The sequence below is a fragment of the Salminus brasiliensis genome, chromosome 11 (assembly GCF_030463535.1).
Source record: "Salminus brasiliensis chromosome 11, fSalBra1.hap2, whole genome shotgun sequence".
Taxonomy (NCBI): Eukaryota; Metazoa; Chordata; class Actinopteri; order Characiformes; family Bryconidae; genus Salminus; species Salminus brasiliensis.
Genome location: NC_132888.1, coordinates 31251224 through 31278351, shown reverse-complemented (window position 1 = coordinate 31278351; position 27128 = coordinate 31251224). Strand labels below are relative to the sequence as shown.

The 27128-nt window shown below is 41.3% G+C and overlaps 57 pseudogenes; all 57 read left to right on the top strand.

Annotated features, from left to right (window-relative positions):
• The first annotated feature begins 73 nt into the window (after window positions 1-73).
• Window positions 74-192, top strand: LOC140571851 (5S ribosomal RNA; annotated as a pseudogene).
• Window positions 193-377: 185 nt separating this feature from the next.
• On the top strand, window positions 378-496 carry LOC140566884 (5S ribosomal RNA; annotated as a pseudogene).
• Window positions 497-681: 185 nt separating this feature from the next.
• LOC140568585 (5S ribosomal RNA) lies at window positions 682-800 on the top strand (annotated as a pseudogene).
• Window positions 801-985: 185 nt separating this feature from the next.
• On the top strand, window positions 986-1104 carry LOC140572404 (5S ribosomal RNA; annotated as a pseudogene).
• A 222-nt stretch (window positions 1105-1326) lies between these two features.
• LOC140567920 (5S ribosomal RNA) lies at window positions 1327-1445 on the top strand (annotated as a pseudogene).
• A 185-nt stretch (window positions 1446-1630) lies between these two features.
• Window positions 1631-1749, top strand: LOC140566438 (5S ribosomal RNA; annotated as a pseudogene).
• Window positions 1750-1934: 185 nt separating this feature from the next.
• LOC140570413 (5S ribosomal RNA) lies at window positions 1935-2053 on the top strand (annotated as a pseudogene).
• Window positions 2054-2238: 185 nt separating this feature from the next.
• Window positions 2239-2357, top strand: LOC140568270 (5S ribosomal RNA; annotated as a pseudogene).
• A 185-nt stretch (window positions 2358-2542) lies between these two features.
• On the top strand, window positions 2543-2661 carry LOC140571129 (5S ribosomal RNA; annotated as a pseudogene).
• Window positions 2662-2846: 185 nt separating this feature from the next.
• LOC140572609 (5S ribosomal RNA) lies at window positions 2847-2965 on the top strand (annotated as a pseudogene).
• Window positions 2966-3150: 185 nt separating this feature from the next.
• Window positions 3151-3269, top strand: LOC140568032 (5S ribosomal RNA; annotated as a pseudogene).
• Window positions 3270-3454: 185 nt separating this feature from the next.
• On the top strand, window positions 3455-3573 carry LOC140566611 (5S ribosomal RNA; annotated as a pseudogene).
• A 185-nt stretch (window positions 3574-3758) lies between these two features.
• On the top strand, window positions 3759-3877 carry LOC140571839 (5S ribosomal RNA; annotated as a pseudogene).
• A 185-nt stretch (window positions 3878-4062) lies between these two features.
• LOC140566159 (5S ribosomal RNA) lies at window positions 4063-4181 on the top strand (annotated as a pseudogene).
• A 185-nt stretch (window positions 4182-4366) lies between these two features.
• Window positions 4367-4485, top strand: LOC140570128 (5S ribosomal RNA; annotated as a pseudogene).
• A 185-nt stretch (window positions 4486-4670) lies between these two features.
• LOC140567201 (5S ribosomal RNA) lies at window positions 4671-4789 on the top strand (annotated as a pseudogene).
• A 185-nt stretch (window positions 4790-4974) lies between these two features.
• On the top strand, window positions 4975-5093 carry LOC140572734 (5S ribosomal RNA; annotated as a pseudogene).
• Window positions 5094-5275: 182 nt separating this feature from the next.
• LOC140569881 (5S ribosomal RNA) lies at window positions 5276-5394 on the top strand (annotated as a pseudogene).
• Window positions 5395-5579: 185 nt separating this feature from the next.
• Window positions 5580-5698, top strand: LOC140566390 (5S ribosomal RNA; annotated as a pseudogene).
• Window positions 5699-5920: 222 nt separating this feature from the next.
• On the top strand, window positions 5921-6039 carry LOC140571252 (5S ribosomal RNA; annotated as a pseudogene).
• A 185-nt stretch (window positions 6040-6224) lies between these two features.
• Window positions 6225-6343, top strand: LOC140572402 (5S ribosomal RNA; annotated as a pseudogene).
• Window positions 6344-6565: 222 nt separating this feature from the next.
• On the top strand, window positions 6566-6683 carry LOC140568355 (5S ribosomal RNA; annotated as a pseudogene).
• A 185-nt stretch (window positions 6684-6868) lies between these two features.
• On the top strand, window positions 6869-6987 carry LOC140572733 (5S ribosomal RNA; annotated as a pseudogene).
• Window positions 6988-7169: 182 nt separating this feature from the next.
• LOC140569880 (5S ribosomal RNA) lies at window positions 7170-7288 on the top strand (annotated as a pseudogene).
• A 185-nt stretch (window positions 7289-7473) lies between these two features.
• Window positions 7474-7592, top strand: LOC140566389 (5S ribosomal RNA; annotated as a pseudogene).
• A 222-nt stretch (window positions 7593-7814) lies between these two features.
• LOC140567735 (5S ribosomal RNA) lies at window positions 7815-7943 on the top strand (annotated as a pseudogene).
• A 185-nt stretch (window positions 7944-8128) lies between these two features.
• On the top strand, window positions 8129-8247 carry LOC140572401 (5S ribosomal RNA; annotated as a pseudogene).
• Window positions 8248-8469: 222 nt separating this feature from the next.
• Window positions 8470-8587, top strand: LOC140568379 (5S ribosomal RNA; annotated as a pseudogene).
• A 185-nt stretch (window positions 8588-8772) lies between these two features.
• LOC140572033 (5S ribosomal RNA) lies at window positions 8773-8891 on the top strand (annotated as a pseudogene).
• Window positions 8892-9076: 185 nt separating this feature from the next.
• Window positions 9077-9195, top strand: LOC140568259 (5S ribosomal RNA; annotated as a pseudogene).
• A 185-nt stretch (window positions 9196-9380) lies between these two features.
• LOC140571805 (5S ribosomal RNA) lies at window positions 9381-9499 on the top strand (annotated as a pseudogene).
• A 185-nt stretch (window positions 9500-9684) lies between these two features.
• On the top strand, window positions 9685-9803 carry LOC140570094 (5S ribosomal RNA; annotated as a pseudogene).
• A 185-nt stretch (window positions 9804-9988) lies between these two features.
• Window positions 9989-10107, top strand: LOC140567544 (5S ribosomal RNA; annotated as a pseudogene).
• Window positions 10108-10292: 185 nt separating this feature from the next.
• On the top strand, window positions 10293-10411 carry LOC140567821 (5S ribosomal RNA; annotated as a pseudogene).
• Window positions 10412-10633: 222 nt separating this feature from the next.
• LOC140567451 (5S ribosomal RNA) lies at window positions 10634-10751 on the top strand (annotated as a pseudogene).
• A 185-nt stretch (window positions 10752-10936) lies between these two features.
• LOC140566876 (5S ribosomal RNA) lies at window positions 10937-11055 on the top strand (annotated as a pseudogene).
• Window positions 11056-11240: 185 nt separating this feature from the next.
• LOC140566897 (5S ribosomal RNA) lies at window positions 11241-11359 on the top strand (annotated as a pseudogene).
• A 185-nt stretch (window positions 11360-11544) lies between these two features.
• LOC140568136 (5S ribosomal RNA) lies at window positions 11545-11663 on the top strand (annotated as a pseudogene).
• A 185-nt stretch (window positions 11664-11848) lies between these two features.
• LOC140572430 (5S ribosomal RNA) lies at window positions 11849-11967 on the top strand (annotated as a pseudogene).
• Window positions 11968-12152: 185 nt separating this feature from the next.
• On the top strand, window positions 12153-12271 carry LOC140573265 (5S ribosomal RNA; annotated as a pseudogene).
• A 185-nt stretch (window positions 12272-12456) lies between these two features.
• On the top strand, window positions 12457-12575 carry LOC140573120 (5S ribosomal RNA; annotated as a pseudogene).
• A 185-nt stretch (window positions 12576-12760) lies between these two features.
• On the top strand, window positions 12761-12879 carry LOC140570200 (5S ribosomal RNA; annotated as a pseudogene).
• A 489-nt stretch (window positions 12880-13368) lies between these two features.
• On the top strand, window positions 13369-13487 carry LOC140568644 (5S ribosomal RNA; annotated as a pseudogene).
• A 222-nt stretch (window positions 13488-13709) lies between these two features.
• Window positions 13710-13827, top strand: LOC140567450 (5S ribosomal RNA; annotated as a pseudogene).
• A 185-nt stretch (window positions 13828-14012) lies between these two features.
• On the top strand, window positions 14013-14131 carry LOC140566875 (5S ribosomal RNA; annotated as a pseudogene).
• Window positions 14132-14316: 185 nt separating this feature from the next.
• Window positions 14317-14435, top strand: LOC140566896 (5S ribosomal RNA; annotated as a pseudogene).
• Window positions 14436-14620: 185 nt separating this feature from the next.
• LOC140567829 (5S ribosomal RNA) lies at window positions 14621-14739 on the top strand (annotated as a pseudogene).
• Window positions 14740-14924: 185 nt separating this feature from the next.
• On the top strand, window positions 14925-15043 carry LOC140566656 (5S ribosomal RNA; annotated as a pseudogene).
• Window positions 15044-15228: 185 nt separating this feature from the next.
• On the top strand, window positions 15229-15347 carry LOC140571083 (5S ribosomal RNA; annotated as a pseudogene).
• Window positions 15348-15532: 185 nt separating this feature from the next.
• Window positions 15533-15651, top strand: LOC140567828 (5S ribosomal RNA; annotated as a pseudogene).
• Window positions 15652-15836: 185 nt separating this feature from the next.
• On the top strand, window positions 15837-15955 carry LOC140572594 (5S ribosomal RNA; annotated as a pseudogene).
• Window positions 15956-16140: 185 nt separating this feature from the next.
• LOC140571082 (5S ribosomal RNA) lies at window positions 16141-16259 on the top strand (annotated as a pseudogene).
• A 185-nt stretch (window positions 16260-16444) lies between these two features.
• On the top strand, window positions 16445-16563 carry LOC140570093 (5S ribosomal RNA; annotated as a pseudogene).
• A 185-nt stretch (window positions 16564-16748) lies between these two features.
• LOC140567115 (5S ribosomal RNA) lies at window positions 16749-16867 on the top strand (annotated as a pseudogene).
• Window positions 16868-17052: 185 nt separating this feature from the next.
• Window positions 17053-17171, top strand: LOC140573423 (5S ribosomal RNA; annotated as a pseudogene).
• A 185-nt stretch (window positions 17172-17356) lies between these two features.
• LOC140566953 (5S ribosomal RNA) lies at window positions 17357-17475 on the top strand (annotated as a pseudogene).
• Window positions 17476-17955: 480 nt separating this feature from the next.
• LOC140569895 (5S ribosomal RNA) lies at window positions 17956-18074 on the top strand (annotated as a pseudogene).
• The last annotated feature ends 9054 nt before the right edge of the window (window positions 18075-27128 follow it).

Sequence of the window (27128 nt, the reverse complement as noted above, 5' to 3'; positions counted from 1 at the left end):
TGCTTTTGCTTGGTTTTGAACAAATATGGTCTTAGCTATGAAATTTGAATCCTCTAGTTTGCAAGGTGCTTCTGCTTACGGCCATTCCACCCTTAGAATGCCTGATCTCGTCTGATCTCAGAAGCTACCAAGGGTTGGGCCTGGTTAGTACTTGAATGGGAGACTGTCTGGGAAAACCAGGTGTTGTAAGCTTTTCCAATCCTGCAAACAATTAAAGCTTACATTTCCATGTTATTTACATCTTTTGCACAAATTTGTAGTTGAAACTCTTTTGTGTTGTAAATGTTGATGTGTTGAAATGGAATGCTTTTGCTTGGTTTTGAACAAATATGGTCTTAGCTATAAAATTTGAATCCTCTAGTTTGCTAGGTGCTTCTGCTTACGGCCATTCCACCCTTAGAATGCCTGATCTCGTCTGATCTCAGAAGCTACCTAGGGTTGGGCCTGGTTAGTATTTGAATGGGAGACTGTCTGGGAATACCAGGTGTTTTAAGCTTTTCCAATCCTGCAATCAATTAAAGCTTACATTTCCATGTTATTTACATCTTTTGCACAAATTTGTAGTTGAAACTCTTTTGTGTTGTAAATGTTGATGTGTTGAAATGGAATGCTTTTGCTTGGTTTTGAACAAATATGGTCTTAGCTATGAAATTTGAATCCTCTAGTTTGCAAGGTCCTTCTGCTTACGGCCATTCCACCCTTAGAATGCCTGATCTCGTCTGATCTCAGAAGCTACCTAGGGTTGGGCCTGGTTAGTACTTGAATGGGAGACTGTCTGGGAATACCAGGTGTTGTAAGCTTTTCCAATCCTGCAAACAATTAAAGCTTACATTTCCATGTTATTTATATCTTTTACACAAATTTGTAGTTGAAACTCTTTTGTGTTGTAAATGTTGATGTGTTGAAATGGAATGCTTTTGCTTGGTTTTGAACAAATATGGTCTTAGCTATGAAATTTGAATCCTCTAGTTTGCAAGGTGCTTCTGCTTACGGCAATTCCACCCTTAGGATGCCTGATCTCGTCTGATCTCAGAAGCTATCTAGGGTTGGGCCTGGTTAGTACTTGAATGGGAGACTGTCTGGGAATACCAGGTGTTGTAAGCTTTTCCAATCCTGCAAACAATTAAAGCTTACATTTCCATGTTATTTACATCTTTTGCACAAATTTGTAGTTGACACTCTTTTGTGTGGTAAATGTTGATGTGTTGAAATGGAATGCTTTTTGTTGTAAATGGTGATGTGTTGAAATAGAATGCTTTTTCTTGTTTTTGAACAAATATGGTTTTAACTATAAAATTTGAATCCTCTATTTTGCAAGGTGCTTCTGCTTAAGGCCATTCCACCCTTAGAATGCCTGATCTCGTCTGATCTCAGAAGCTACGTACGGTTGGGCCTGGTTAGTACTTGAATGGGAGACTGTCTGGGAATACCAGGTGTTGTTACCTTTTCTAATCCTGCAAACAATTAAAGCTTACATTTCCATGTTATTTACATGTTTTGCACAAATTTGTAGTTGAAACTCTATTGTGTTGTAAATGTTGATGTGTTGAAATGGAATGCTTTTGCTTGGCTTTGAACAAATATGGTCTTAGCTATGAAATTTGAATCCTCTAGTTTGCAAGGTGCTTCTGCTTACGGCCATTCCACCCTTAGAATGCCTGATCTCGTCTGATCTCAGAAGCTACGTACGGTTGGGCCTGTTTAGTCCTTGAATGGGAGACTGTCTGGGAATACCAGGTGTTGTAAGCTTTTCCAATCCTGCAAACAATTAAAGCTTACATTTCCATGTTATTTACATCTTTTGCACAAATTTGTAGTTGAAACTCAATTGTGTTGTAAATGTTGATGTGTTGAAATGGAATGCTTTTGCTTGGCTTTGAACAAATATGGTCTTAGCTATGAAATTTGAATCCTCTAGTTTGCAAAGTTTTTCTGCTTACGGCCATTCCACCCTTAGAATACCTGATCTCGTCTGATCTCAGAAGCTACCTAGGGTTGGGCCTGGTTAGTAGTTGAATGGGAGACTGTCTGGGAATACCAGGTGTTGTAAGCTTTTCCAATCCTGCAAACAATTAAAGCTTACATTTCCATGTTATTTACATGTTTTACACAAATTTGTAGTTGAAACTCTTTTGTGTTGTAAATGTTGATGTGTTGAAATGGAATGCTTTTGCTTGGTTTTGAACAAATATGGTCTTAGCTATGAAATTTGAATCCTCTAGTTTGCAAGGTGCTTCTGCTTACGGCCATTCCACCCTTAGAATGCCTGATCTCGTCTGATCTCAGAAACTGCCTAGGGTTGGGCCTCGTTAGTCCTTGAATGGGAGACTGTCTGGGAATACCAGGTGTTGTAAGCTTTTCCAATCCTGCAAACAATTAAAGCTTACATTTCCATGTTATTTACATCTTTTGCACAAATTTGTAGTTGAAACTCTTTTGTGTTGTAAATGTTGATGTGTTGAAATGGAATGCTTTTGCTTGGTTTTGAACAAATATGGTCTTAGCTATGAAATTTGAATCCTCTAGTTTGCAAGGTGCTTCTGCTTACGGCCATTCCACCCTTAGAATGCCTGATCTCGTCTGATCTCAGAAGCTACGTACGGTTGGGCCTGGTTAGTACTTGATTGGGAGACTGTCTGGGAATACCAGGTGTTGTAAGCTTTTCCAATCCTGCAAACAATTAAAGCTTACATTTCCATGTTATTTACATTTTTTGCACAAATTTGTAGTTGAAACTCTATTGTGTTGTAAATGTTGATGTGTTGAAATGGAATGCTTTTGCTTGGTTTTGAACAAATATGGTCTTAGCTATGAAATTTGAATCCTCTAGTTTGCAAGGTGCTTCTGCTTACGGCCATCCCACCCTTAGAATGCCCGATCTCGTCTGATCTCAGAAGCTACCTAGGGTTGGGCCTGGTTAGTACTTGAATGGGAGACTGTCTGGGAAAACCAGGTGTTGTAAGCTTTTCCAATCCTGCAAACAATTAAAGCTTACATTTCCATGTTATTTAGATCTTTTGCACAAATTTGTAGTTGAAACTCTTTTGTGTTGTAAATGTTGATGTGTTGAAATGGAATGCTTTTGCTTGGCTTTGAACAAATATGGTCTTAGCTATAAAATTTGAATCCTCTAGTTTGCTAGGTGCTTCTGCTTACAGCCATTCCACCCTTAGAATGCCTGATCTCGTCTGATCTCAGAAGCTGCCTAGGGTTGGGCCTGGTTAGTATTTGAATGGGAGACTGTCTGGGAATACCAGGTGTTTTAAGCTTTTCCAATCCTGCAAACAATTAAAGCTTACATTTCCATGTTATTTACATCTTTTGCACAAATTTGTAGTTGAAACTCTTTTGTGTTGTAAATGTTGATGTGTTGAAATGGAATGCTTTTGCTTGGTTTTGAACAAATATGGTCTTAGCTATGAAATTTGAATCCTCTAGTTTCCAAGTTCCTTCTGCTTACGGCCATTCCACCCTTAGAATGCCTGATCTCGTCTGATCTCAGAAACTACCTAGGGTTGGGCCTGGTTAGTACTTGAATGGGAGACTGTCTGGGAATACCAGGTGTTGTAAGCTTTTCCAATCCTGCAAACAATTAAAGCTTACATTTCCATGTTATTTACATCTTTTGCACAAATTTGTAGTTGAAACTCTTTTGTGTTGTAAATGTTGATGTGTTGAAATGGAATGCTTTTGCTTGGTTTTGAACAAATATGGTCTTAGCTATGAAATTTGAATCCTCTAGTTTGCAAGGTTCTTCTGCTTACGGCCATTCCACCCTTAGAATGCCTGATCTCGTCTGATCTCAGAAGCTACCAAGGGTTGGGCCTGGTTAGTACTTGAATGGGAGACTGTCTGGGAAAACCAGGTGTTGTAAGCTTTTCCAATCCTGCAAACAATTAAAGCTTACATTTCCATGTTATTTACATCTTTTGCACAAATTTGTAGTTGAAACTCTTTTGTGTTGTAAATGTTGATGTGTTGAAATGGAATGCTTTTGCTTGGTTTTGAACAAATATGGTCTTAGCTATAAAATTTGAATCCTCTAGTTTGCTAGGTGCTTCTGCTTACGGCCATTCCACCCTTAGAATACCTGATCTCGTCTGATCTCAGAAGCTACCTAGGGTTGGGCCTGGTTAGTATTTGAATGGGAGACTGTCTGGGAATACCAGGTGTTTTAAGCTTTTCCAATCCTGCAAACAATTAAAGCTTACATTTCCATGTTATTTACATCTTTTGCACAAATTTGTAGTTGAAACTCTTTTGTGTTGTAAATGTTGATGTGTTGAAATGGAATGCTTTTGCTTGGTTTTGAACAAATATGGTCTTAGCTATGAAATTTGAATCCTCTAGTTTCCAAGTTCCTTCTGCTTACGGCCATTCCACCCTTAGAATGCCTGATCTCGTTTGATCTCAGAAACTACCTAGGGTTGGGCCTGGTTAGTACTTGAATGGGAGACTGTCTGGGAATACCAGGTGTTGTAAGCTTTTCCAATCCTGCAAACAATTAAAGCTTACATTTCCATGTTATTTACATCTTTTGCACAAATTTGTAGTTGAAACTCTTTTGTGTTGTAAATGTTGATGTGTTGAAATGGAATGCTTTTGCTTGGTTTTGAACAAATATGGTCTTAGCTATGAAATTTGAATCCTCTAGTTTGCTATGTGCTTCTGCTTACGGCCATTCCACACTCAGAATGCCTGATCTCGTCTGATCTCAGAAGATACCTAGGGTTGGGCCCGGTTAGTACTTGAATGGGAGCCTGTCTGGGAAAACCAGGTGTTGTAAGCTTTTCCAATCCTGCAAACAATTAAAGCTTACATTTCCATGTTATTTACATCTTTTGCACAAATTTGTAGTTGAAACTCTTTTGTGTTGTAAATGTTGATGTGTTGAAATGGAATGCTTTTGCTTGGTTTTGAACAAATATGGTCTTAGCTATGAAATTTGAATCCTCTAGTTTGCAAGGTGCTTTTGCTTAAGGCCATTCCACCCTTAGAATGCCTGATCTCGTCTGATCTCAGAAGCTACTTAGGGTTGGGCCTGGTTAGTACTTGAATGGGAGACTGTCTGGGAATACCAGGTGTTGTAAGCTTTTCCAATCCTGCAAACAATTAAAGCTTACATTTCCATGTTATTTATATCTTTTGCACAAATTTGTAGTTGAAACTCTTTTGTGTTGTACATGTTGTGTTGAAATGGAATGCTTTTGCTTGGTTTTGAACCAATATGGTCTTAGCTATGAAATTTGAATCCTCTAGTTTGCAAGGTATTTCTGCTTACGACCATTCCACCCTTAGAATGCCTGATCTCGTCTGATCTCAGAAGCTACCTAGGGTTGGGCCTGGTTAGTACTTGAATGGGAGACTGTCTGGGAATATCAGGTGTTGTAAGCTTTTCCAATCCTGCAAACATTTAAAGCTTACATTTCCATGTTATTTACATCTTTTGCACAAATTTGTAGTTGAAACTCTTTTGTGTTGTAAATGTTGATGTGTTGAAATGGAATGCTTTTGCTTGGTTTTGAACAAATATGGTCTTAGCTATGAAATTTGAATCCTCTAGTTTGCAAGGTGCTTCTGCTTATGGCCATTCCACCCTTAGAATGCCTGATCTTGTCTGATCTCAGAAGCTACCTAGGGTTGGGCCTGGTTAGTACTTGAATGGGAGACTGTCTGGGAATATCAGGTGTTGTAAGCTTTTCCAATCCTGCAAACAATTAAAGCTTACATTTCCATGTTATTTATATCTTTTGCACTTATTTGTAGTTGACACTCTTTTGTGTGGTAAATGTTGATGTGTTGAAATGGAATGCTTTGTGTTGTAAATGTTGATGTGTTGAAATGGAATGCTTTTGCTTGGTTTTGAACAAATATGGTCTTAGCTATGAAATTTGAATCCTCTAGTTTGCAAGGTCCTTCTGCTTACGGCCATTCCACCCTTAGAATGCCTGATCTCGTCTGATCTCAGAAGCTACCTAGGGTTGGGCTTGGTTAGTACTTGAATGGGAGACTGTCTGGGAATACCAGGTGTTGTAAGCTTTTCCAATCCTGCAAACAATTAAAGCTTACATTTCCATGTGATTTATATCTTTTACACAAATTTGTAGTTGAAACTCTTTTGTGTTGTAAATGTTGATGTGTTGAAATGGAATGCTTTTGCTTGGTTTTGAACAAATATGGTCTTAGCTATGAAATTTGAATCCTCTAGTTTGCAAGGTGCTTTTGCTTACGGCAATTCCACCCTTAGGATGCCTGATCTCGTCTGATCTCAGAAGCTATCTAGGGTTGGGCCTGGTTAGTACTTGAATGGGAGACTGTCTGGGAATACCAGGTGTTGTAAGCTTTTCCAATCCTGCAAACAATTAAAGCTTACATTTCCATGTTATTTACATCTTTTGCACAAATTTGTAGTTGAAACTCTTTTGTGTTGTAAAAGTTGATGTGTTGAAATGGAATGCTTTTTGTTGTAAATGGTGATGTGTTGAAATAGAATGCTTTTTCTTGTTTTTGAACAAATATGGTTTTAACTATAAAATTTGAATCCTCTTGTTTGCAAGGTGCTTCTGCTTACGGCCATTCCACCCTCAGAACGCCTGATCTCGTCTGATCTAAGAAGCTACCTAGGGTTGGGCCTGGTTAGTACTTAAATCGAGACTGTCTGGGAATACCAGGTGTTGTAAGCTTTTCCAATCCTGCAAACAATTAAAGCTTACATTTCCATGTTATTTACATCTTTTGCACAAATTTGTAGTTGAAACTCTTTTGTGTTGTAAATGTTGATGTGTTGAAATGGAATGCTTTTGCTTGGTTTTGAACAAATATGGTCTTAGCTATGAAATTTGAATCCTCTAGTTTGCAAGGTGCTTTTGCTTAAGGCCATTCCACCCTTAGAATGCCTGATCTCGTCTGATCTCAGAAGCTACTTAGGGTTGGGCCTGGTTAGTACTTGAATGGGAGACTGTCTGGGAATACCAGGTGTTGTAAGCTTTTCCAATCCTGCAAACAATTAAAGCTTACATTTCCATGTTATTTATATCTTTTGCACAAATTTGTAGTTGAAACTCTTTTGTGTTGTACATGTTGTGTTGAAATGGAATGCTTTTGCTTGGTTTTGAACCAATATGGTCTTAGCTATGAAATTTGAATCCTCTAGTTTGCAAGGTATTTCTGCTTACGACCATTCCACCCTTAGAATGCCTGATCTCGTCTGATCTCAGAAGCTACCTAGGGTTGGGCCTGGTTAGTACTTGAATGGGAGACTGTCTGGGAATATCAGGTGTTGTAAGCTTTTCCAATCCTGCAAACATTTAAAGCTTACATTTCCATGTTATTTACATCTTTTGCACAAATTTGTAGTTGAAACTCTTTTGTGTTGTAAATGTTGATGTGTTGAAATGGAATGCTTTTGCTTGGTTTTGAACAAATATGGTCTTAGCTATGAAATTTGAATCCTCTAGTTTGCAAGGTGCTTCTGCTTATGGCCATTCCACCCTTAGAATGCCTGATCTTGTCTGATCTCAGAAGCTACCTAGGGTTGGGCCTGGTTAGTACTTGAATGGGAGACTGTCTGGGAATATCAGGTGTTGTAAGCTTTTCCAATCCTGCAAACAATTAAAGCTTACATTTCCATGTTATTTATATCTTTTGCACTTATTTGTAGTTGACACTCTTTTGTGTGGTAAATGTTGATGTGTTGAAATGGAATGCTTTGTGTTGTAAATGTTGATGTGTTGAAATGGAATGCTTTTGCTTGGTTTTGAACAAATATGGTCTTAGCTATGAAATTTGAATCCTCTAGTTTGCAAGGTCCTTCTGCTTACGGCCATTCCACCCTTAGAATGCCTGATCTCGCCTGATCTCGTCTGATCTCAGAAGCTACCTAGGGTTGGGCCTGGTTAGTACTTGAATGGGAGACTGTCGGGGAATACCAGGTGTTGTAAGCTTTTCCAATCCTGCAAACAATTAAAGCTTACATTTCCATGTGATTTATATCTTTTACACAAATTTGTAGTTGAAACTCTTTTGTGTTGTAAATGTTGATGTGTTGAAATGGAATGCTTTTGCTTGGTTTTGAACAAATATGGTCTTAGCTATGAAATTTGAATCCTCTAGTTTGCAAGGTGCTTCTGCTTACGGCAATTCCACCCTTAGGATGCCTGATCTCGTCTGATCTCAGAAGCTATCTAGGGTTGGGCCTGGTTAGTACTTGAATGGGAGACTGTCTGGGAATACCAGGTGTTGTAAGCTTTTCCAATCCTGCAAACAATTAAAGCTTACATTTCCATGTTATTTACATCTTTTGCACAAATTTGTAGTTGAAACTCTTTTGTGTTGTAAAAGTTGATGTGTTGAAATGGAATGCTTTTTGTTGTAAATGGTGATGTGTTGAAATAGAATGCTTTTTCTTGTTTTTGAACAAATATGGTTTTAACTATAAAATTTGAATCCTCTTGTTTGCAAGGTGCTTCTGCTTACGGCCATTCCACCCTCAGAACGCCTGATCTCGTCTGATCTAAGAAGCTACCTAGGGTTGGGCCTGGTTAGTACTTAAATCGAGACTGTCTGGGAATTCCAGGTGTTGTAAGCTTTTCTAATCCTGCAAACAATTAAAGCTTACATTTCCATGTTATTTACATCTTTTGCACAAATTTTTAGTCGAAACTCTTTTGTGTTTTAAATGTTGATGTGTTGAAATGGAATGCTTTTGCTTGGTTTTGAACAAATATGGTCTTAGCTATGAAATTTGAATCCTCTAGTTTGCAAGGTGCTTCTGCTTACGGCCATTCCACCCTTAGAATGCCTGATCTCGTCTGATCTCAGAAGCTACCTAGAGTTGGGCCTGGTTAGTACTTGAATGGGAGACTGTCTGGGAATACCAGGTGTTGTAAGCTTTTCCAATCTTGCAAACAATTAAAGCTTACATTTCCATCTTGTTTACATCTTTTGCACAAATTTGTAGTTGAAACTCTTTTGTGTTGTAAATGTTGATGTGTTGAAATGAAATGCTTTTGCTTGGTCTTGAACAAATATGGTCTTAGCTATGAAATTTGAATCCTCTAGTTTGCAAGGTGCTTCTGCTTACGGCCTTTCCTCCCTTAGAATGCATGATCTCGTCTGATCTCAGAAGCTACCTAAAGTTGGGCCTGGTTAGTACTTGAATGGGAGACTGTCTGGGAATACCAGGTGTTGTAAGCTTTTCCAATCCTGCAAACAATTAAAGCTTACATTTCCATGTTATTTACATCTTTTGCACAAATTTGTAGTTGAAACTCTTTTGTGTTGTAAATGTTGATGTGTTGAAATGGAATGCTTTTGCTTGGTTTTGAACAAATATGGTCTTAGCTATGAAATTTGAATCCTCTAGTTTGCAAGGTGCTTCTGCTTACGACCATTCCACCCTTAGAATGCCTGATCTCGTCTGATCTCAGAAGCTACGTAGGGTTGGGCCTGGTTAGTACTTGAATGGGAGACTGTCTTGGAATACCAGGTGTTGTAAGCTTTTCCAATCCTGCAAACAATTAAAGCTTACATTTCCATGTTATTTACATGTTTTGCACAAATTTGTAGTTGAAACTCTTTTGTGTTGTAAATGTTGATGTGTTGAAATTGAATGCTTTTGCTTGGTTTTGAACAAATATGGTCTTAGCTATGAAATTTGAATCCTCTAGTTTGCAAAGTTCTTCTACTTACGGCCATTCCACCCTTAGAATGCCTGATCTCGTCTGATCTCAGAAGCTACCAAGGGTTGGGCCTGGTTAGTACTTGAATGGGAGACTGTCTGGGAATACCAGGTGTTGTAAGCTTTTCCAAGCCAGCAAACAATTAAAGCTTACATTTCCATGTTATTTACATCTTTTGCACAAATTTGTAGTTGAAACTCTTTTGTGTTGTAAATGTTGATGTGTTGAAATGAAATGCTTTTGCTTGGTCTTGAACAAATATGGTCTTAGCTATGAAATTTGATTCCTCTAGATTGCAAGGTGCTTCTACTTATGGCCATTCCACCCTTAGAATGCCTGATCTAGTCTGATCTCAGAAGCTACCTAGGGTTGGGCCTGGTTAGTACTTGAATGGGAGGCTTTCTGGGAATACCAGGTGTTGTAAGCTTTTCCAATCCTGAAAACAATTAAAGCTTACATTTCCATGTTATTTACATCTTTTGCACAAATTTATAGTTGAAACTCTTTTGTTTTGTAAATGTTGATGTGTTGAAATGGAATGCTTTTGCTTGGTTTTGAACAAATATGGTCTTAGCTATGAAATTTGAATCCTCTAGTTTGCAAGGTGCTTCTGCTTACAGCCATTCCACCCTTAGAATGCCTGATCTCGTCTGATTTCAGAAGCTACTTAGGGTTGGGCCTGGTTAGTTCTTGAATGGGAGACTGTCTGGGAATACCAGGTGTTGAAAGCTTTTCCAATCCTGCAAACAATTAAAGCTTACATTTCCATGTTATTTACATCTTTTACACAAATTTGTAGTTGAAACTCTTTTGTGTTGTAAAAGTTGATGTGTTGAAATGGAATGCTTTTTGTTGTAAATGGTGATGTGTTGAAATAGAATGCTTTTTCTTGTTTTTGAACAAATATGGTTTTAACTATAAAATTTGAATCCTCTTGTTTGCAAGGTGCTTCTGCTTACGGCCATTCCACCCTCAGAACGCCTGATCTCGTCTGATCTCAGAAGCTACCTAGGGTTGGGCCTGGTTAGTACTTAAATCGAGACTGTCTGGGAATTCCAGGTGTTGTAAGCTTTTCTAATCCTGCAAACAATTAAAGCTTACATTTCCATGTTATTTACATCTTTTGCACAAATTTTTAGTCGAAACTCTTTTGTGTTTTAAATGTTGATGTGTTGAAATGGAATGCTTTTGCTTGGTTTTGAACAAATATGGTCTTAGCTATGAAATTTGAATCCTCTAGTTTGCAAGGTGCTTCTGCTTACGGCCATTCCACCCTTAGAATGCCTGATCTCGTCTGATCTCAGAAGCTGCCTACGGTTGGGCCTGGTTAGTACTTGAATGGGAGACTGTCTGGGAATACCAGGTGTTGTAAGCTTTTCCAATCCTGCAAACAATTAAAGCTTACATTTCCATGTTATTTACATCTTTTGCACAAATTTGTAGTTGAAACTCTTTTGTGTTGTAAATGTTGATGTGTTGAAATGGAATGCTTTTGCTTGGTTTTGAACAAATATGGTCTTAGCTATGAAATTTGAATCCTCTAGTTTGCAAGGTGCTTCTGCTTACGGCCTTTCCTCCCTTAGAATGCCTGATCTCGTCTGATCTCAGAAGCTACCTAGGGTTGAGCCTGGTTAGTACTTGAATGGGAGACTGTCTGGGAATACCAGGTGTTGTAAGCTTTTCCAATCCTGCAAACAATTAAAGCTTACATTTCCATGTTATTTACATCTTTTGCACAAATTTGTAGATGAAACTCTTTTGTGTTGTAAATGTTGATGTGTTGAAATGGAATGCTTTTGCTTGGTTTTGAACAAATATGGTCTTAGCTATGAAATTTGAATCCTCTAGTTTGCAAGGTGCTTCTGCTTGCGGCCATTCCTCCCTTAGAATGCATGATCTCGTCTGATCTCAGAAGCTACCTAAAGTTGGGCCTGGTTAGTACTTGAATGGGAGACTGTCTGGGAATACCAGGTGTTGTAAGCTTTTCCAATCCTGCAAACAATTAAAGCTTACATTTCCATGTTATTTACATCTTTTGCACAAATTTGTAGTTGAAACTCTTTTGTGTTGTAAATGTTGATGTGTTGAAATGGAATGCTTTTGCTTGGCTTTGAACAAATATGGTCTTAGCTATGAAATTTGAATCCTCTAGTTTGCAAAGTTCTTCTGCTTACGGCCATTCCACCCTTAGAATGCCTGATCTCGTCTGATCTCAGAAGCTGCCTAGGGTTGGGCCTGGTTAGTACTTGAATGGGAGACTATCTGGGAATACCAGGTGTTGTAAGCTTTTCCAATCCTGCAAACAATTAAAGCTTACATTTCCATGTTATTTACATGTTTTGCACAAATTTGTAGTTGAAACTCTTTTGTGTTGTAAATGTTGATGTGTTGAAATGGAATGCTTTTGCTTGGCTTTGAACAAATATGGTCTTAGCTATGAAATTTGAATCCTCTAGTTTGCAAGGTGCTTCTGCTTACGGCCATTCCACCCTTAGAATGCCTGATCTTGTCTGATCTCGGAAGCTACCTAGGGTTGGGCCTGGTTAGTACTTGAATGGGAGACTGTCTGGGAATACCAGGTGTTGTAAGCTTTTCCAATCCTGCAAACAATTAAAGCTTACATTTCCATGTTATTTACATCTTTTGCACAAATTTGTAGTTGAAACTCTTTTGTGTTGTAAATGTTGATGTGTTGAAATGGAATGCTTTTGCTTGGTTTTGAACAAATATGGTCTTAGCTATGAAATTTGAATCCTCTAGTTTGCAAAGCTCTTCTACTTACGGCCATTCCACCCTTAGAATGCCTGATCTCGTCTGATCTCAGAAGTTACCAAGGGTTGGGCCTGGTTAGTACTTGAATGGGAGACTGTCTGGGAATACCAGGTGTTGTAAGCTTTTCCAATCCTGCAAACAATTAAAGCTTACATTTCCATGTTATTTACATGTTTTGCACAAATTTGTAGTTGAAACTCTATTGTGTTGTAAATGTTGATGTGTTGAAATGGAATGCTTTTGCTTGGCTTTGAACAAATATGGTCTTAGCTATGAAATTTGAATCCTCTAGTTTGCAAGGTGCTTCTGCTTACGGCCATTCCACCCTCAGAATGCCTGATCTCGTCTGATCTCAGAAGCTACCTAGGGTTGGGCCTGGTTAGTACTTGAATGGGAGACTGTCTGGGAATACCAGGTGTTGTAAGCTTTTTCAATCTTGCAAACAATTAAAGCTTACATTTCCATCTTGTTTACATCTTTTGCACAAATTTATAGTTGAAACTCTATTGTGTTGTAAATGTTGATGTGTTGAAATGAAATGCTTTTGCTTGGTCTTGAACAAATATGGTCTTAGCTATGAAATTTGAATCCTCTAGTTTGCAAGGTGCTTCTGCTTACGGCCTTTCCTCACTTAGAATGCATGATTTCGTCTGATCTCAGAAGCTACCTAAAGTTGGGCCTGGTTAGTACTTGAATGGGAGACTGTCTGGGAATACCAGGTGTTGTAAGCTTTTCCAATCCTGCAAACAATTAAAGCTTACATTTCCATGTTATTTACATCTTTTGCACAAATTTGTAGTTGAAACTCTTTTGTGTTGTAAATGTTGATGTGTTGAAATGGAATGCTTTTGCTTGGTTTTGAACAAATATGGTCTTAGCTATGAAATTTGAATCCTCTAGTTTGCAAAGTTCTTCTGCTTACGGCCATTCCACCCTTAGAATGCCTGATCTCGTCTGATCTCAGAAGCTACCAAGGGTTGGGCCTGGTTAGTACTTGAATGGGAGACTGTCTGGGAATACCAGGTGTTGTAAGCTTTTCCAATCCTGCAAACAATTAAAGCTTACATTTCCATGTTATTTACATGTTTTACACAAATTTGTAGTTGAAACTCTTTTGTGTTGTAAAAGTTGATGTGTTGAAATGGAATGCTTTTTGTTGTAAATGGTGATGTGTTGAAATAGAATGCTTTTTCTTGTTTTTGAACAAATATGGTTTTAACTATAAAATTTGAATCCTCTAGTTTGCAAGGTGCTTCTGCTTACGGCCATTCCACCCTCAGAACGCCTGATCTCGTCTGATCTCAGAAGCTACCTAGGGTTGGGCCTGGTTAGTACTTAAATCGAGACTGTCTGGGAATTCCAGGTGTTGTAAGCTTTTCTAATCCTGCAAACAATTAAAGCTTACATTTCCATGTTATTTACATCTTTTGCACAAATTTTTAGTCGAAACTCTTTTGTGTTTTAAATGTTGATGTGTTGAAATGGAATGCTTTTGCTTGGTTTTGAACAAATATGGTCTTAGCTATGAAATTTGAATCCTCTAGTTTGCAAGGTGCTTCTGCTTACGGCCATTCCACCCTTAGAATGCCTGATCTCGTCTGATCTCAGAAGCTGCCTACGGTTGGGCCTGGTTAGTACTTGAATGGGAGACTGTCTGGGAATACCAGGTGTTGTAAGCTTTTCCAATCCTGCAAACAATTAAAGCTTACATTTCCATGTTATTTACATCTTTTGCACAAATTTGTAGTTGAAACTCTTTTGTGTTGTAAATGTTGATGTGTTGAAATGGAATGCTTTTGCTTGGTTTTGAACAAATATGGTCTTAGCTATGAAATTTGAATCCTCTAGTTTGCAAGGCGCTTCTGCTTACGGCCTTTCCTCCCTTAGAATGCCTGATCTCGTCTGATCTCAGAAGCTACCTAGGGTTGAGCCTGGTTAGTACTTGAATGGGAGACTGTCTGGGAATACCAGGTGTTGTAAGCTTTTCCAATCCTGCAAACAATTAAAGCTTACATTTCCATGTTATTTACATCTTTTGCACAAATTTGTAGATGAAACTCTTTTGTGTTGTAAATGTTGATGTGTTGAAATGGAATGCTTTTGCTTGGTTTTGAACAAATATGGTCTTAGCTATGAAATTTGAATCCTCTAGTTTGCAAGGTGCTTCTGCTTACGGCCATTCCTCCCTTAGAATGCATGATCTCGTCTGATCTCAGAAGCTACCTAAAGTTGGGCCTGGTTAGTACTTGAATGGGAGACTGTCTGGGAATACCAGGTGTTGTAAGCTTTTCCAATCCTGCAAACAATTAAAGCTTACATTTCCATGTTATTTACATCTTTTGCACAAATTTGTAGTTGAAACTCTTTTGTGTTGTAAATGTTGATGTGTTGAAATGGAATGCTTTTGCTTGGCTTTGAACAAATATGGTCTTAGCTATGAAATTTGAATCCTCTAGTTTGCAAAGTTCTTCTGCTTACGGCCATTCCACCCTTAGAATGCCTGATCTCGTCTGATCTCAGAAGCTGCCTAGGGTTGGGCCTGGTTAGTACTTGAATGGGAGACTGTCTGGGAATACCAGGTGTTGTTAGCTTTTCCAATCCTGCAAACAATTAAAGCTTACATTTCCATGTTATTTACATGTTTTGCACAAATTTGTAGTTGAAACTCTTTTGTGTTGTAAATGTTGATGTGTTGAAATGGAATGCTTTTGCTTGGCTTTGAACAAATATGGTCTTAGCTATGAAATTTGAATCCTCTAGTTTGCAAGGTGCTTCTGCTTACGGCCATTCCACCCTTAGAATGCCTGATCTCGTCTGATCTCGGAAGCTACCTAGGGTTGGGCCTGGTTAGTACTTGAATGGGAGACTGTCTGGGAATACCAGGTGTTGTAAGCTTTTCCAATCCTGCAAACAATTAAAGCTTACATTTCCATGTTATTTACATCTTTTGCACAAATTTGTAGTTGAAACTCTTTTGTGTTGTAAATGTTGATGTGTTGAAATGGAATGCTTTTGCTTGGTTTTGAACAAATATGGTCTTAGCTATGAAATTTGAATCCTCTAGTTTGCAAGGTGCTTCTGCTTACGGCCATTCCTCCCTTAGAATGCATGATCTCGTCTGATCTCAGAAGCTACCTAAAGTTGGGCCTGGTTAGTACTTGAATGGGAGACTGTCTGGGAATACCAGGTGTTGTAAGCTTTTCCAATCCTGCAAACAATTAAAGCTTACATTTCCATGTTATTTACATCTTTTGCACAAATTTGTAGTTGAAACTCTTTTGTGTTGTAAATGTTGATGTGTTGAAATGGAATGCTTTTGCTTGGCTTTGAACAAATATGGTCTTAGCTATGAAATTTGAATCCTCTAGTTTGCAAAGTTCTTCTGCTTACGGCCATTCCACCCTTAGAATGCCTGATCTCGTCTGATCTCAGAAGCTGCCTAGGGTTGGGCCTGGTTAGTACTTGAATGGGAGACTGTCTGGGAATACCAGGTGTTGTAAGCTTTTCCAATCCTGCAAACAATTAAAGCTTACATTTCCATGTTATTTACATGTTTTGCACAAATTTGTAGTTGAAACTCTTTTGTGTTGTAAATGTTGATGTGTTGAAATGGAATGCTTTTGCTTGGCTTTGAACAAATATGGTCTTAGCTATGAAATTTGAATCCTCTAGTTTGCAAGGTGCTTCTGCTTACGGCCATTCCACCCTTAGAATGCCTGATCTCGTCTGATCTCGGAAGCTACCTAGGGTTGGGCCTGGTTAGTACTTGAATGGGAGACTGTCTGGGAATACCAGGTGTTGTAAGCTTTTCCAATCCTGCAAACAATTAAAGCTTACATTTCCATGTTATTTACATCTTTTGCACAAATTTGTAGTTGAAACTCTTTTGTGTTGTAAATGTTGATGTGTTGAAATGGAATGCTTTTGCTTGGTTTTGAACAAATATGGTCTTAGCTATGAAATTTGAATCCTCTAGTTTGCAAAGCTCTTCTACTTACGGCCATTCCACCCTTAGAATGCCTGATCTCGTCTGATCTCAGAAGCTACCAAGGGTTGGGCCTGGTTAGTACTTGAATGGGAGACTGTCTGGGAATACCAGGTGTTGTAAGCTTTTCCAATCCTGCAAACAATTAAAGCTTACATTTCCATGTTATTTACATGTTTTGCACAAATTTGTAGTTGAAACTCTTTTGTGTTGTAAATGTTGATGTGTTGAAATGGAATGCTTTTGCTTGGCTTTGAACAAATATGGTCTTAGCTATGAAATTTGAATCCTCTAGTTTGCAAGGTGCTTCTGCTTACGGCCATTCCACCCTCAGAATGCCTGATCTCGTCTGATCTCAGAAGCTACCTAAAGTTGGGCCTGGTTAGTACTTGAATGGGAGACTGTCTGGGAATACCCGGTGTTGTAAGCTTTTCCAATCCTGCAAACAATTAAAGCTTACATTTCCATGTTATTTACATCTTTTGCACAAATTTGTAGTTGAAACTCTTTTGTGTTGTAAATTTTGATTTGTTGAAATGGAATGCTTTTGCTTGGTTTTAAACAAATATGGTCTTAGCTATGAAATTTGAATCCTCTAGATTGCAAGGTGCTTCTGCTTATGGCCATTCCACCCTTAGAATGCCTGATCTAGTCTGATCTCAGAAGCTACCTAGGGTTGGGCCTGGTTAGTACTTGAATGGGAGACTGTCTGGGAATACCAGGTGTTGTAAGCTTTTCCAAACCTGCAAACAATTAAAGCTTACATTTCCATGTTATTTACATCTTTTGCACAAATTTGTAGTTGAAACTCTTTTGTGTTGTAAATTTTGATTTGTTGAAATGGAATGCTTTTGCTTGGTTTTAAACAAATATGGTCTTAGCTATGAAATTTGAATCCTCTAGATTGCAAGGTGCTTCTGCTTATGGCCATTCCACCCTTAGAATGCCTGATCTAGTCTGATCTCAGAAGCTACCTAGGGTTGGGCCTGGTTAGTACTTGAATGGGAGGCTGTCTGGGAATACCAGGTGTTGTAAGCTTTTCCAATCCTGAAAACAATTAAAGCTTACATTTCCATGTTATTTACATCTTTTGCACAAATTTGTAGTTGAAACTCTTTTGTGTTGTAAATGTTGATGTGTTGAAATGGAATGCTTTTTCTTGGTTTTGAACAAATATGGTTTTAACTATAAAATTTGAATCCTCTAGTTTGCAAGGTGCTTCTGCTTACGGCCATTCCACCCTTAGAACGTCTGATCTCAGGAGCTATCTAGGGTTGGGCCTGGTTAGTACTTGAATGGGAGACTGTCTGGGAATACCAGGTGTTGTAAGCTTTTCCAATCCTGCAAACAATTAAAGCTTACATTTCCATGTTATTTACATCTTTTGCACAATTTTTTTAGTTGAAACTCTTTTGTGTTGTAAATGTTGATGTGTTGAAATGGAATGCTTTTGCTTGGTTTTGAACAAATATGGTCTTAGCTATGAAATTTGAAACCTCTAGTTTACAAGGTGCTTCTGCTTGCAGCCATTCCACCCTTAGAACGCCTGATCTCGTCTGATCTCAGAAGCTACCTAGGGTTGGGCCTGGTTAGTACTTGAATGGGAGACTGTCTGGGAATACCAGGTGTTGTAAGCTTTTCCAATCCTGCAAACAATTAAAGCTTACATTTCCATGTTATTTACATCTTTTGCACAAATTTGTAGTTGAAACTCTTTTGTGTTGTGTTACGGAAAACCTTATTACTTTGTTTGTGATTCTTAATCTAGTAGTATGCAAATGTACTTCAATGTATTGTAATCAAGTTATGCTGTTTCTCTCCTATGCAGTATGCAATACCATGGCACATGTATAGAACACATGTACTCTGTGAGTCATCATTAAGCTTAAGTTAGGAGTAGTTACACTCTGATTTGTAGGTTGCTCAAGTTTATGCCCTTATATGGTAGAATAAGTCTGAGTGTTCCTAATATGTGTATGTACACTTGCAGGGGTCATAAGTGCAGAATTTAAATATGAAGTCTGTTGCACAACAATGTGGGAGTTGATATTTTGGTGTACCAGACACTGTCGACAGGAACTGAAACTGTCTGTGACCGTTTCAACTTCCTCATTTCCATTTATATAAGAAAGCCATGCTTACTTGTTAGGAAGCAACTATATTCTGTTGCTCGAATAAAGTTATTACTTACTGCAACACCAGACAGGGTTGTGTTGTTTCTCAACTTCCACCACAATTTGGCGTCACGAACAGGATGAGCGACGGACAGCAGCAGGGAGAGGATTCCCATTCGCACTGAGGACGCTCTCCGAAATTGGTCGGACCCAAGGCAAGGGAAAACCCACAGAGAAAGGGAAAGTACCGCGGGAGTGTGACGGGCTTCTCTCCCGACTGCTAGTTCACACCTCATCACGAAAATATCTTGCTGGTGGTGAGTAAGAGAAATTAATTGTAATATTCTTCTAATATTCCCCCCGTGAAACCCACAGATCTTTTCTCTGGAATAGGAAATAGTGAGACAAACACTATATGAGTGTAGTTGCAAAACTAACTCTCAAAAAAGACTAGCCTGGTCATAGCGAGGCCTTCCATGGTAGATGTATCATAGGAAGTATTAGGTCCGGACCGTGGAGAAGAAGATCTTAGTGAGTGGGTTGAACGAGGTTATTGTTTGTTGGGACTAAATTCCTGTGATTAATTTTGCAGTGAGAGAATAACGAAAATGGGTACCCAAATTAGTAAAGGATTGGGGTTTGATCCTAGAATCCATAATGCCCCTTTATTTAGTCAAATGACTAAGGATTACGGCACTGATAGTGTCACATATGTTCCACTTTGGATTAAGTACTTTGGTTTTCCAACAACCGGAAGCCTTAGTTTAAAGTTTCTTTATAAATTTAAATGCAGAGTAGGACAGAAACCTGTAGGATGTCCACGGGTAGTAGACAAATACTGCACAAGCCATAGAGAGAAAATGTTGCAGGCAGTAGAATTCTGGATAGAGGAGGCTGAAATCCGAAACAGGGAGAAGCAAGTAGGCAAAACTAAACTTGTGTCTCAGTGTGTCTCACTCACAACAGATCCGGACCTCGACGCTGCCCCGCCTCGTCGTCCTGAACCTCGACAACAACAAGTTCAACAAGCCACAACAACCTTGGTAGAAATTCGTCCGGCAGATGTGGACCCACCTCCTTATCAGGTACCATCAACAGAACCCAGGGGACCATACCAAGATGCCCAAGATGCCCTGAATCGGATGACTCAATCGACCCCATCATCCTCCAACAACCCTTTTCTACAGAATCCAAACCAGGTCACCAGTAGGGAACTCAAGAACCTCCTGGAAAATCAACCACCGACTGGACCCCTCATGTCACCAGTAGCGACCCACACCCGCAGCCAAGGCTTCTTATCGCCATTCAGAGGGGGCGGATTCAACCTCCTCAACCTCTTCACAAGTGACTCCATTCCACCCGAATCTCCGCAGTCGTCAACCCAAAACCCGACTGAATACCCGAGCGGATCCTTCCCCATGGTTGAAGTAGTAGGACCAGACGGTCCCCTCCTCATACATCGATTCTGGAATGAAAGAGACATGGTTGAAGCAGCCGCTGAACTACCTAATCCACAGCAGGTAGGAGGGCGCAGGTTCGGCGAGGAACTTGAGAACTTTGTTATGTCCTGTCGTCCAACTTCCAATGAGATAAAGCGCATTTTGTTCCGTAAACTGGGTTCCAATTACTGCAAAATCGACCGAGGATGGCCGCAAGGGGAAGTACGGCTGACCAATCTCGTCTATAATCCTGGTGAAGGCGTCGCCGAGGACCCAAATGCTCCTTATAGGACCATGATGAGAGACTTAAGAACCCGTTTGGAAGCCACCTTTCCCCTTCATGTGAACACGGGGAAGATAGCAGCATGCAAGCAGGAAGACGGAGAAAGTGTTCAGGATTATCTGGTTCGACTGACGAGGGTCCATACGGACTTTAGCGGCCTGGAGGTACCAGATGCAAGAGCAACCAACACAGACAATGTGCTTCCATGGGAAGCACACTTGCGTAACAGCTTCCTGATGGGATTGAAACCGGAAGTCTCAACTGCAATCAAGCAGCATTGTGTGGGGTATACCAGGCAACCACTCTCTGTCATCGAGGACCACGCTAAACACCATGAGACCCTCCTAAACAGTCAGGCCAAAAAGAAGGAAAAGGAAAGAACAGACACGATGGACCAAGCAATCTTGGCGATGGCACAGTATGTAGGGAATCAAGGAGGAGGCAGAGGAAGAGGTAGAGGAAGAGGTAGAGGAAGAGGAAGAGGACGTGGTGGACGTGGAGGATCAGGGGAACAAGTGCCAACCACTACTTCAAATCAAGGTGCGAACGACGACTGGACCGACCGATGTTATTCCTGTGGGAAACCTGGACACTATTCTCGGGAATGTCCTGGAGATGAGGTCCAAGGACATCACAATCCCTCAAGGAGGGACACCACGGTGCACGAGTGACGGGCGGCGGAGGGGCCGGACAATGAAACGGGACCCACTGACGCACAAGAAAGGGAAGTACCCCTATTATCTCCTTATCTCTTATTAGTTCAGCAACTCACAACATGCCCTCTTAGTATGCCTAAATTAGTTATAAACGTAGAAGGAAAGGCCTTAGAATTCCTTGTAGATAGTGGCGCAGGCCACTCAGTGATCAGAACAAATGATTTTCAGTGCAACGTGCAAAGGGGTAAATCACAAGTGTTGATGGGAATAGGGGGAGAAGTAGTGGAAGAAAGGGTGTCCGTCTCTCTCCAATGTTCATTAAATGACAAAACCTTTTCTCATTGTTTTTTAATGTCCTCTGTATGTCCGGTGAATCTGCTTGCCAGAGATTTGATGTGTAAATTAGGATGCAGTTTGATCAGTTCCCCGAATGGTCTAGCTGTAGATTTCTCAGAACAACCATGCATGGTTCAGATAGCATCCGGGGTTCCAGGATATGCTTACATGTGGCGTAACATTGATGAATGTGGCAAAGTTGTCAAACATTTCCTGTCAGAAGCAGGAAAGGTCGTATGCTGTCCTTTGCAGTGGAAAGAGGTTGATTTACACTGCACTTTACATATTAGCCAAGGCCCTGATCATGATTATGAAAAGCATTTTTTCACATCAGGAGCAGAGCCTTTGTCAACCACAGCACTAATATGGAATGATAAAATGGCAGCTGCTTTAGTCTCACTTACGAAACAGCAGGATATGTTGTTCACAGTGGGAAATTCCTACCCCCACATCTCCCTGGCCAGACATAAACATACCCTCCCGTGGCGAGATATCGGGCCATGGGCTTTGAGGGTGGCCAGGGCTAATGATTGGGCTAACACAGAGCACCCCAATGTGCAGTATAGCGCTTCCACAAAAACGAGGAAGTGTCCTTTTCAGTACAGGCTGAGAGCAGAGCGAACAGTGGAGCTGTTTGGCTCACCTCCACTGATTCAGGCTGCCACACTCACAGAGGAGGAGGAATTGGAGCTAGCTTCACTCCCCCCTCGGCTGTGGGCGTCAACTAAGAGCGATGTGGGATTGATTAAGGACTGTGAACCAATATCCATCACACCTAAATCCACACATAGGCCTAGACAAGCTCAGTACCCCTTGAAACCTGAAGCAATTGACGGCATCAGACCTGTGTTTCAAGCTTTGCTTGAGGCAGGGGTCATAGTGCCATGCCCAGATTCACCAGTCAGAACACCAATTTTTCCAGTCAAGAAACCCGGCCGGGATGAGTGGAGGTTTGTTCAGGATCTGCAGGCAGTAAATGCTGCAGTCCAGGCTCGAGCACCTGAAGTACCAAACCCCCATACTATTTTGTCCCAGATTCCCACTGATCACACCCATTACACAGTGGTGGATTTAGCGAATGCATTCTTTAGTGTACCGGTACACCCAGATAGCAGATTCTGGTTTGCTTTCTCTTTTGAAAGAAAAGCTTATACCTTCACGCGACTTTGTCAGGGGTATTGTGAGTCACCCACTATTTACAATGCGGCCCTGAGAGATAGTCTGGCATCACTGGCCCTGCCTAAAGGGGTAGTCTTGGTTCAGTACGTGGATGACCTGCTTCTTAGCGCCCCCTGTCGGGAGCTTTGTAGGCGGGCCACCTTACGTCTCCTACAACACCTAGCTGAGCACGGGCACAAAGCCAGCAAAGCGAAACTCCAGTATTGCAAGCAAGAGGTTACCTTTCTGGGCCACATTCTTACAGCAGGCCAAAGACGTATGTCTGCTGACAGAATTCAGGCAATTTGCCAGACTCCAAAACCCATGACAAAGAAACAATTGTTGTCTTTTTTGGGAATGTGTTCCTACTGTTGTGCATTTATTCCTTCCTATGCTGAGAGAGAGAGCCCCCTGAGGGACATTATCCCAAATAAGGGAACAAGCACTGCAAAACTGCAGTGGACTGAACAGGCAAATGAGGCTTTCACACAACTTAAGGTTGCGTTACAAAATATGCCAGCATTGGGCATACCTGACCCAACAAAACCCTTCGTCCAGATGGTGGACGCTAAGGGTATGTACATGACATCAGTACTCACTCAAAAACATGGGGACAAGTCACGCCCAGTGGCATACTTTTCTAGTAAATTAGATCCTGTGGCTCAGGGTCTACCAGTGTGCCTTAGAGCAGTGGCAGCAGCTGAGAAAGCTCTAGTGGCTTCCAGGGACATTGTAGCATATGCTCCTTTAACTCTCAAGGTCCCACACTCAGTGCATAGCATTCTGCAAGATCAGAAAGTTGCACACCTCTCAGCACAGCGGTGGCTGCGTTATCATACAGCCTTGCTAGATATGCCTAATGTTACGGTACAGCGTTGCACCACTCTGAACCCAGCCTCACTCTTGCCTACCCCGGACGATGGGGAACCACACGACTGTCACCTATTGCTGCTACACACATGCACACCCAGAATAGACCTCAAAGAGGAACCGCTGCCAAATGCGGAGTTAGAGCTTTTTGTAGATGGCTCAGCCAGCAGAGACAAGACAGGAACTAACCGAGTCGCCTGTGCTGTGGTCTCTGCTACCGAGGTCTTACACACACAAAGCCTCCCTAGTTCATATTCAGCACAAGCTGCAGAACTGGTGGCATTAACTAAGGCTTGCAAACTGGCAGAAGGCAAAACGCTCACTGTCTGGACAGATTCCAGGTACGCATGGGGCGTAGCCCACGACTTCGGGTATATGTGGAAGCAACGCAATTTTCTGACAAGCTCAGGCACAAAAATAAAACATCACAAACTAATAAATGATTTACTCTCTGCTTTGTTGTTACCTTCGCAGATTGCTGTTGTTAAATGCGCAGCGCACACTTCAGCAGCTGATCCTGTCAGCAGAGGAAACGCCTTTGCAGACCATGTGGCCAAATGCACAGCTCGCGCAGCGCCTGTTGCCGCTACACAACTACCTCTAACAGACCAAGAGAAACCAACCCTGCAAGAAATTCAATCTGCTGCCACTGCAGCAGAGAAAGCTCAGTGGACTAAATCAGGGTGTGTCAGACAAAACAGTGTGTGGATACACAGTGCAACAGATAGACCATGTCTCCCAAAAGCATACATGAAAGGGTTAATTGCTATTGCTCATGGGAGGAGTCACATGAGCAAAGGGGGGATAATGGATATGATAGCAAGACACTGGTTTGCACCTGGACTCTCCACACTCACCCAAAATTTTTGTTCTAACTGTCTCACATGTGCACAAAACACGCACAGACACACACAACCTCTGTCACAACAGTCTGTGGGTCACCCCCCAGCGACAGAGCCATTTCAGCACTGGCAGATTGACTTTGTGGAATTAACACCGGCAGAAGGGAAGCGGTTTCTCCTGGTCTGTGTATGTATGTTCAGTAAATGGGTTGAAGTTTTCCCCACAGGTACTCAGGATGGCGAAGCAGTAACAAAAGCGTTCCTCAGAAAAATAATCCCCAGGTGGGGTCTGCCACAGCGCGTCTCAAGTGACAATGGCACACCATTTGTACACACAGGCCTGATCAGTTTGACCAAGTACTTAGGGATAGACATGAGAAAACATTGTAGCTATCACCCCGCTAGCGCCGGGGCAGTTGAAAGGATTAATGGGACCATAAAAAATGGTCTTGCAAAAATGACACAACAAACAGGCCTCAATTGGGTTAAGTGCCTCCCTCTGGTTCTTTGGCAAAGTAGAACCAGGCCACAAAAAAGAACAGGTCTCAGTGCCTTTGAGATAGTGTTTGGCAGACCTCCCAACACGAGATTAGGTCCACCCTCACTCGACAACCAGCTCCTTGACCACTCTCTCACAACGTATTGCGTCTCCCTGTATGAGACGCTTCTGTCTGTGTCTAAGCAGGTGAAGGCAGTACTACCAAAACCAGCTGACCAGCCCTTCCACAGCCACAAGCCAGGTGACTGGGTACTGATCCGAGACCTCCGCAGACGCAGGTGGAACCAACCTAGGTGGACCGGACCTCATCAGGTGCTTCTGGTAACCCACACGGCCGTCAAGGTAGAAGGAAGAGGCACCTGGGTACACCACTCCCACTGCAAGAAGGCACCAACCACTCCTGACACCGCAGCAGCAGCAAAGTAAAATGGCACTTGGCTGGCTCATCGTGGGATGGGCGGTAATAGGCATGTGTAAGGCTTTCTACACCCCAATGGGAGGCATGACGTTCGCAAGCCTGCTAGCCCCAGTGGATAACCCGGTCTTTTCACCCCATCTAGGAACCAACGTGACTGTGCAGTGTAAAATTGTTAAAACCTCAAGTAAGGTGTATTCCTACGCTAGATACAATAAGTATCTTTGCAGAGACCACTGTACAGCCTGGTCTGACACATTGGGGTCCAGTGATGGCAGCTATACTAGCATCCAGGTAACCGAGCATTCCACTGATAAAAACATGATCAACATCCATCTAAATTGGCCATGGAATCAGACTATTACCTCGGGTAAATATTATTGTTGCATAGATCGCAGTGGCAGGGATTACTGTAGTGCATTAATTGTGGCAGTTCAACTAAGTAAAACGGCCAATGCAGAACAACTATCCGAGCGAATGCAACAGGCGCAGAATAACGATATTCAATATGAACTAGACGTGCTCAAAGAATTTGTCCCCTTTAATGCTCCAAACGCCACAGAAGCTGAGGTTCTGGCAGTAAAGTGCAGACACAATACTGCATGCATGTCAGCTATTATACATGCCTCACATGCCAATGGAGAATGCTGGGTGTGTCAGCATGTAACCGTGCCATGGACTGTCATTCCAGTCTCAGAGTGCGACACATCCATCCTAAACCTCACTAAATCTATGTGCCAGGCATTGCAGCATAACACCAGTTGCATCGGCCCAGACAACCGCTCTCCAACCAAAATAACTCTGCATATAGCAGTCCAGAAGGGCCACCGTTGCGTATGCCATACTAATGGCACGCGCCCAGTAGGCCAGTCCAGGTGTGATCATTATATTTTCACCAATAATGGACGCACCTGCCAAGCAGGAAACTCTTCCTTTAACTGCACTATGGCTACACCGCGTGGCACTACTAATGTCATGTGGATTTGTAGGGACAGGGCATATGGACAGCTCCCCAAAGGATGGACTGGGTGCTGTTATCCCGGTATGGTCACTCCAAAGGCATCAGTCTATGTCCGGTTTCAAACCACCGTCCCGACCCCTACATCCATTACCCTCAGCCGTCGTAAGCGGGACCTTGTGTCAGGACAATGGTATAACGGGTACAAGATGATGGATCCATGGACCACTCCTGGTCAGTCAATTGGGTGGTCTTTGTTTTTGGGTGAAGGTACCACAGTGGCTCTCCTCAAAATCAATAGCTTAGCATATCAACTTCTAACTGTTGTGAATGATACAGCAGGGGCAATCAATGCCCTGCGCCACGAACAACAGGCTATCCGTGTGGCTGTACTTCAGCATCGCATGGTTTTAGATCTGCTTACTATGAAGGAGGGAGAAGTGTGCAAAATGCTTAACACATCATGTTGTTTTTATATTCCTGATTTGAGTGATAATATTACCAGTTATGTGGACCATATGAAACAAGCCATCACCCCTCCACCTACTAATTCCAGCGGCTGGTGGAAATGGCTGTCCCTATTCGGACCATTGGGCCATTGGCTTCTGACTGTTTGTATTCCTATGTTGTTTTTATTTCTGTTCGTTTTCTGTTAAATTCCCTGCCTTTTCAAATGTTTATTGCATATGTTCAGTCGCTCTCTTACGCAGTATCAGATGATTCAGCTCCATCTGAACAATCAGGATCCTGGAGAACTGGAATTGCGTACACTGTTCCAGGAGTGACTGCCCGACTACGAGATTCGGGATTGATTAATAATCAAACGGGGGAGTGTTACGGAAAACCTTATTACTTTGTGTGTGATTCTTAATCTAGTAGTATGCAAGTGTACTTCAATGTATTGTAATCAAGTTATGCTGTTTCTCTCCTATGCAGTATGCAATACCATGGCACATGTATAGAACACATGTACTCTGTGAGTCATCATTAGGCTTAAGTTAGGAGTAGTTACACTCTGATTTGTAGGTTGCTCAAGTTTATGCCCTTATATGGTAGAATAAGTCTGAGTGTTCCTAATATGTGTATGTACACTTGCAGGGGTCATAAGTGCAGAATTTAAA